We start from the raw sequence: 8839 nt of genomic DNA on the forward strand, positions 1-8839 counted from the left end.
CTGGGGCCCAGGCAATTTAATTACATTTTAATTATTTATAACTTGCTGTATTCCAGAACTGCTCTGATAAACTAGGTGTAGGAGAGAACGGGAAAGTAGAAAGATATGGATAGCAGCATACAATGGAGACAGGAATGGAGTTAATACAGAAATGCACAATGAGTACCACAAAATGACCTCTGTATTCCAAGGAGAGGTGGGATAGGGTAGGAATTTTGCTTGAGACTGGCTTCTAGCCAATTAAACCATGATACAGATCACAGAGTCCAGAAGAGAAAATAGCTTGCTGTCTTCATACACAAAGCATTGTTACACCATGCCTCCACTCCCCACAAAGCAATCCCTTCCAACTGTGACCACAGTGGAGAAGGATATCCGTCCTCTACTCTGAAGGGAAGACAGGATGCAGTGGACAGAACACGAGTCCTTCTCTAGACGGATGATCCTGCTCGTTACACTTAGAACTTTGCATGTAGATCTTTTCCCAGGCCAGGACTATGCAGGAGGCTTTGCCCTCAAGACGCAGGCAGTGGGCTGCAGTTAGAAGCCCCCAGTCAGCCACATGACCACAAAGGTGGACAGTTGCTGCTAAGCTGTGAGGTTCAGTGGATAGCGGGTATCTCATGCATTTATGACTTCCGATGCTTCCAACTTATAGTGTGTTTATTGTAACAGTAAATCCATTTGTGAGCTAACCGAATATCCCCGTTCCCAAACTGCCTTCTTTGTATCTGGAAATAACTCACTCATGTTTTCTCTTCCTACTCCACTTCTGCTTCCTCTCTTTTCTACTTCTTCCTCTTCTTCTAATATTCCTCTTCCTTTCCTCCTCTTCTCCCTCCTTTTCCATCTCTTTTTCCTCCTCCTCCTCCCTTCCTCCTCTTCCTCCTCCTTCTTCTGCTGCTGCTTCTCCTCCTCCTCTTCCTCCTTCTTCTCCTTTCCTTCCTCCTCTTCCTCCTCCTCCTCCTTCTACTTCTCTTGCAGTGTAGGAGATTGAATTCAGGGTCTCATGTTTGCTGGGTAAGACCTCTATCACTTGAGCCACACCCCCAATTCCTTTTGCTTTTAGTTTCTTTTATTAGATAAGGTCTCTTCTTTTGCCCAGGCTGACTGCAGATCCTAATCCTCCTACCTTCACCTGCCAAGTAGCTTGGATTACAGGCATGTGTCATGATACATGGTGAATTAGTGGGTTTTCTCATCCAGATCTTACCATTGAAGGCAGAAAGCATGTGTCTTCTTTACCATAGTGGCCACGGCATGCAGCTGGTACCAGCAGTAACAAGAACTTAGCAAATATTCATCAGACCATGACGAGACAAAAAGCAGATTCAAAACACAAAAGATAAGGCTGTGATGAGTACCGGCCAAGTGGTGGTGGCCAGCTTACCCAGGATGAGGCTCTGAGGTCAAACCCAAGGCCTGTCCACACAGCTGTCCCTCTGCTCCAAGGATTCTGTCATGTTTAGCTGATTGACCTTCCTCCTGGAACTAAAGCATACCATCCATATCCTCAACTGGAACCAACAAGAGCTGGAAATTAAGCTTAACTCTACGCTCATTCAAGTTTCAAAGCCAAATTCTAGAAAGCTCTGATCTTTTTATTTTTTAAGTAGGTAGCCTGGATCTAGGCTTCTTTTCTACCTGAATATTTTAGAAGAGTTCAATAGATCAGTTCAACATTCATTTATCTTGGACTGTCATTTTTATCTATCTTTTATACAGGTTTATACAATTCAAAGGAATTATAATCCTCATATTATTTCCTCATTGGTTAATAAATCATTAAGAAGTTAGTTTTATGGGGCTTTTTAAGATGGGGGGATCAACCTTTGTTGAAGTTGTTAAAAGCAGATTTTCCTCTTAAACACTGAGGTCAGTTTTTATTCAGTTTGGTTTTATTTTTTTTTTTTACAGAATGAAACCTAAATATACAAACACACAATTGCCTCCTAATTTCTATTGTTTGAAGTCTTTGATTAAATACAATTCCCTGTATAGCTTATCTGAGTTCCCATGGGTAGTACCTAAGATTGCATTGACCATTCAAAGCCATTCAGCAAGTAAGATATGAAAAGCCTGGGACACTTTGCAGCAAATAGTGAAAGAGCATTCAAAGTTTTGGTCCTCCACAGCCACAAAGAGATGTAGGGTATACTAACAGAATGGCTGAGTCTACTCCCTGCAGGCTACACCCATCATGGTGGCCTTTTCTCCCACCTTGATAAAAATCTTTCACCTCACAAGTGGCTCCAGAACTCAGGTAATGAATCTTTGAAACAAAGTTGTTTGGAGACAATAACTATTATCTTCTAGGAGTCAACAAACTAGCTGTCAGCCAGCCTTACATTTGGATACTCGTGAAAAGACACAATATGACAGTTCACCAGTTTGTGTGAGAAGAGGAAACTATCTTACAGCAAACAGTCCATGCCACTTAAGAAGTCACTGGCACTATCAGACAGAGGGAGCAGAAGAGCCGAAATCATTGTCAATGATCAGTTTCCACTGTGCACTTTCTCACCCTCATTTTGCTCATGAGCTATAAACAGGGAAACTCCTGCAAGTGAACCAGTTGGCAACCATCCCAAAGCCTCAGGACGGAGTAGAAGAGAACTGATCTAATACATTCCTACAATAAATTCCTACATGTGTTACTCCAAACCCACACCAAATCGATCCGTTTCATAAGGGCATAATCTGTAAAAGATTTCCACGGTTGAATGTTTCAACTCAGTACTTTTGCTGCTCTGACACTGAGACTTGTCCCGTTGTCACATAAGATGGCGATGTACAGAGAACAAGGTCTGGAGCTCAGGCCCCCTGGTCCTCCCCTGTTCACTACTCAGGGTTGAATCTTCTGTATCTTATTCTCTGAATCAGGAAATCAGGAGCGGAACCTCTCTTCTGAAGTTGTGTTTAATCACATATGTGCACACATGAACACATGCCAACACACACACATACGCACACACACACACACACACACACACACACACACTGCTCTAAAGAGTATGTGCAGTTTGCCTACTTAAGAAATAATTCATAAACACTCTTGAATCCCCCAAAAGGAGTATAGTGAAGTATCCCCCAAATGAGAGGTACAAGGAAAGAAGTTTCTAGAAGCAAAGTAAGAGCCTATTGATTAAAAAATTCATGATCAAACTAAAGGGAAGGAACCAAGGACAGCCAGAAAGGAAACCCACAGTTCATAGAAAATGAAGAGTGTAAGCCACAGACTCAGAGAAGAGAATGTAGCAAAGGGCAGGGGGAGTGGCTGAGTGGTTGAAACTTCTAGAATGAAAGGTTCTGGACAGGAATGGAGCCTGGCATGGACTCAAGCTCCAGGCATACCCCAGGCATTGGTGGAGAACCGGATTCCCTAGAGAAGACAATCTGGTTGGACATAACCCGTTGTTCTCTGAGAGAGAGAGAAGCTCCAATGTGAGCAGTGGTGCTCACCACAGTGACCCAGGGCCCAGTGGCAGGATGCCTGCCCCATGCCCTGACAATTCCCACCTAGGGGAGTGTCTGCCCTGCCTCGGGGCCAGTTCAGGCCTGCCATTGTACACAACAGCCCTTGTTTCCTTATCTAACAAGCAGCTCAATATCCAACCTCGATGGGAACCTAGTCCTAGAGGCACACCTAGTCCTAGAGGCACAGGCACAATGGAGGGGAAGGCTGCCCAGGCAAGCATTTGGAAAGGAGCTGAGATCACAGCAGGCAAAGCAGCCATGAGGGTGTGTCTGCAAGGAATCCTTAGCTGGGTTCGGGAAAGAGGCCAGTGCAGGTGGGCGGGGCACTTCCATAACCAATTTGAACATCTAATAAAGCTGCCTGTGGTGGATAGATGGCTTCTGATTTGACATCTGCAACAGAATAAGGGGCTGCAAATTCAATGAATAGTCTCTGGTCAGAGAAACAAGGTCAAAAGCTTAAGTTTCTGCACTTCCAGTGGTTCCTTGTATCTCCAGTAAGTATACTAAATTAAAAGCCATCCTAGAGTTTTCCCTCCTTCCCTTACCTCCTAAAGGCATTTGTGGTCCCTATGGAGTTTGCAACCTCCTGTAAGGCAGTCAACACTTCTCAAACTCCTTGCTTCAGCTGCAACATTTAGGCATCATGCCTATTATCCTAGGTACTCAGGGAACTCAGATCTGGAGGATCACCAATTGAGGAGGGGAGGGGAGAAGAGGGGAGAAGAGGGGAGGGAAGAAGAGGGGAGGGGAGGGAAGAAAAGAGGAAGGGAGGGGAGAGGAAGGGAGGAGAGGGGAGAGGAAAGGAATGGAGAGGGAAAGAGGGGAGGGGGAGAGTAAAGGAGAGGAGAGGAGGGGAGAAGAGGAGAAGAGAGGAGGGGAGGGAGAGGAGAGGAGGGGAGAGGAGAGGAGAGGGGAGAGGAGAAGAGAGGGGAGGGGGGAGGAAGGAAGGAAGGAAACCTTCATCTCTCTTCCTCGTTCTTCACAGGCTGAGTGGACATCTTTCTGTGGCCAGTGGGCCAGAGCACGAAGCCTCAGCAGTCCAAAGACTGGAGCACCTCTGGAGTTTTCAGCTCACTTTCCCAGAGCCTGCTGACCCCCACCCACCCTGCTCCCATCAGGTTCTAGGATGTCTTTTCTATTGCCAAGCCTTGTGAGATGTCCTGGATGGGTTACAGTAATGTCCATCTCCACATGAGCGATTTAGAAGACAAATGGAATCAGCAACTTAAGGCTTGCTTGGGGCTGCAAGTGAAAGGAAATATAAAGCATAATCATATCTGCAGAGGAAATAATTCCTATGCATAGGAGGTTTAGACAAGAAGCTTGTTAGCCACAGGAAAAGTGAACTTGGCAGCCCCAGAAGAGAGCCCCTGGCCTTCACCTTACAAAGGACTGCATACCTAGCAAAGACAAGGCAGGTAGGGGTCAAACTTGACCCCTACATGCTGGCGTTGTCCCTATATTACTTAGGTGAGTGCAAATTCAACCCTGTGCCTCAGACCATGGCAATGAGGATTAAAATGAGCCATGAAGTGTCTGGCTCAAAGTAAATCAAAGTACAGGACACAGAAAGTGCTGGGAAGATGTTTCTTGCCCTTCCTCCTCCTCCTCTTCCTTTTAATCATAAGTAGAATTGTGCTGCATATAATGAGACTTTGGTCAATGATGACCACGTGTGCAACACTGGCCCGGGAAGGAAATGCCATCCAATGGCAGCGCAGCATCTCAGTGTGTGTAAGTATCCGGATAGCCGCACACCAGAGGGCCTGGCACACAACACATCTCTCCACATCTGTGTGCACCACTGCATGGTACTCGGTGGTGCAGCTGTTAAGTCACTGAAATTTAGAACTTGAAGGATTTTTTTTTTGTCTGTCATGGGTCTTGAACTCTGGGCCTGGGCACTGTCCCTCAGCTCTTCAGCTCAAGGTGAGCACTCTACCACTTGAGCCACAGTACCACTTCTAGTTTTCTGGTGGTTTATTGGAGATACGAGTCTCATGGACTTTCCTCCCAGGCTGACTTTAAACTGCAATCTTCAGATTTCAATCTCCTGAGAAGCTAGGATGACAGGCATGAGCTACTGGCACCTAGCTTGGAAGGAATTTTTTTAAGTCAACTGTACTAAAATTCTCACAAGGAAACTAAAACCAGTATTTATTTCATTTAGTCATTCATTTATTCATATATCCCAAAAGTATTGCCACACCCATAGCTCACGCCTGTAATCCTAACTATTCAAGAGGCTGAGATCTGAGGATCATGGTTTGAAGGCAGCACAGGCAGGAAAGCCCAAACATGACTCAACTGGTAGAGCACCAGCCTTGAGAACAACAAACAAACAAACAAACAAACAAAAAACCAAGTGACAGAGTTCCCATGCTGAGTTCAAGCCCCAATACTGGCAAACAATGAATACTAAATTAGTGAACAAATAATAATTTCAGCTCTCTGTGCCTCAATAACTTCGAAAGTAAATTAGGAAAGTTGTCTGAGGTTCCCTCAAAGATTTGTTACACAATGGTAGCTCTCTGCTTGCCTCTGAACTACTTATCCAATTCCTGATCCTTCAAAACACACATTGTACTCACCGAAGTTCCCCAAGAAAGAACAAATTAATGCCTATTCATCATCCATCCAAGAGAGCCAAGCCAGATTTCTGTTGCTATCACTCAGACTGTAAGAAAATACAATACTCCCTCCAGCCCCAGAAGCCAACAGCGAGACTTCCTGTGCACGGAACCATTTCAACTAATTACAAGCCTCTTGGCTCAGGTGAGCCATGGCAAGATGCCTGCAAACCAGTTGATTAGCATGAAGGAGTTGAGGAGGACACATGCCCTGTAGTGTTCAATAGGACCGACGATTGTAACCCCAGGGGATTGGCTCTGGACCCCCACCTCTTCAATGACGCCCACCCTCATAGGCAGTGATACCTCATTTGTATGCAACGCCACAATCCTCTTACACAATTTAAATCGGCTCTGGTCAGTTATAATGCCTGGTATGGTAAAATGCTGTATAATTAGTCTTTTATCATGTTTTTAATTTTTAATGCTTCAAATTAATCTTAATGCACCTATATATGCATTTAAATATGAAAATACAAACCTATGAAAATAGATCATTAAACCTTTTGACTTTATTAGCATATAAAATTACACAATATTTATATGTAGGTATAGGTGTACATATACATATACTGTATCTACATATGTGTGTAGATAGATAGACAGCTTTAATTAAATTTACCATCCTAATAAATAGTAACAATCGCCACTGGGTGCATCACTTTAGCAAACTTCAAAGTAGAAAAATGAGCAGCTTTAGCAAACTTCAAAGTAGAAAAATAAGCAAAACTATTGTGTGACTTAATGGCCTCTGTACACTTTTCCCATGTCTAGTCATCTGTACAGAAAAAAGAGGTAGGGTCATTCAAGTAGTAACTAATAGTGGCATTGTTTTCTGACTTAGAATTTGCTTATATATCCAGAAATTATATATCAGTTAATCAGTTTCATATTAATCTAAGGATAGCTAACGGAGTAGACATTACAATTTCAACTACCCCACTCTACCTACATAATTTGCAGCATTACAAGAATTTGAAAGATCAATGATGCTTTTTCAGACGTACCCCTTATAAGTTCATATATTTAATTGGATTCTATATAATTTTAATTTCAAGCCATTTGTTGAAGTAAATCACTAAGTACACAGACACTTAGAATTTTAATTTTTTTCTTTTACAAAGCCTTCAAGAAATTTTAAATCATGAGAAATTAAGCCCAAATCCTATTTTACATAAAATAGTAAGCTAAATAAAATTCAGAGGAAGAAAAACAAGTTGTCTTTACACTAAAGATAAAATTCTCTAACTTTGACCAAGAGGCATCTGTTGATTACATTGCTCACATTGCAGGAATAATTTTTGTGCAAACTGACCTCTGCATTCGTGCATTTTTTAATTATACCCAAAAGCCCCCCGAGGATGCACTGAGAAGGGTGCCATATTTATAAGGCATTGTTCTAGTGCCTCTGGACTCCCAGCCCTCCACTCCTGCTGGTTTCCCCGAGGACTTCGCTCTCCTGCAAACACTAGTACAAGTTCCCGGGGCAGCCCTGGTTCCCTGACTCTCCTTCCCAAGGGCCCTGGCATCCAGGCTGTGATGGCTGTCTGCCTGAAGACACCATTGCAGAAATGGCTGGGACATGCTGAGCTCACTTCCAGACATCTGGCTACTTGGTGTGGATATAGTACTGCTTCTACACCATCAGTTCAGGTGTTGCTTATGTCACAACGTCTAGAGGGTGGGTGAGTGTGTGTGTTTCTGTGTGTGTGTCTTTTTTCCTTTACCAAAAATGTACGAATTCTCTCCCTAGCCACCACATCAACCTCTGAAAAGGTTAGGGGAAAAAACTTTAAATTGGGCTGGGAAGGTGGCTCAGTGGTAGAGTGCTTGCCTTGCATGCATGAGGCCCTGGGTTCGATTCCTCAGCACCACAGAAGCAAAAAGAAAAAAGCCAGAAGTGGTGCTGTGGCTCAAGTGGTAGAGTGTTAGCCTTGAGCTGAAGAGCTGAGGGACAGTGCCCAGGCCCAGAGTTCAGGCCCCACTACCAGACCCCCCAAAAAAACAACAACAAAATTTTAATATCAGAGATGTCACCATGTCCAATGCTCCCATTATGCTATTTCACAACTCAGGCTGACCACCCTTCCCCCCCCCGACCCCCACCCCTGCTAATGCAGGCTGGAAGGGAACAAGAGCAGCGTCCCTCATTTATGAAATGGTCATCATGACGTAATCACCATCCCCTTCAAGAACATTGTCACATGGGGCATCTACATAATTGAGTCTCATACCAACTCTTTTACGTGGCCTTTATTCTTTCCACTTTTATGGTTAGAAAAAGTGAGACCCAAAGGCCTGGAGTGACATCTCCAAATCAGAACACTACAGGTGTGGCCACAAGTCCAAGGTAACTGCCTCCTCCCAGATGCATGGAGGAGTCCCTCTAAGTGAACATCTTGAGCAAAGCCAACCCTCACCATGCAGCTGTGCTTCTCTGTCCAAGGCTGTGGATGGCTTTTACGTTTGTAAATGGTTCAAGGAAATTGAAAGGTAATCTCGGGACAAATGAATAGTAGTTACTTCAGCCTCTGGAAATGAAGTCTAACTAGGACCCAGTCACACTCCTCTATTGATGGAATTAGCTAAGGAAACTTGTCCATTATGAGGATGGTATCCAGCCATTGCAAAAACAATCTACAGAACCTAAAATACATACTGTCTCTCTCTTAGAGAAAAATAATCGTAATAAAGATGATTGATCCCTAAGTGATTAATTATGCAGGTCT

Source organism: Dipodomys spectabilis, unplaced genomic scaffold, assembly GCF_019054845.1.
Source record: "Dipodomys spectabilis isolate Male_0828 unplaced genomic scaffold, ASM1905484v1 ptg000011l, whole genome shotgun sequence".
Lineage (NCBI taxonomy): Eukaryota > Metazoa > Chordata > Mammalia > Rodentia > Heteromyidae > Dipodomys > Dipodomys spectabilis.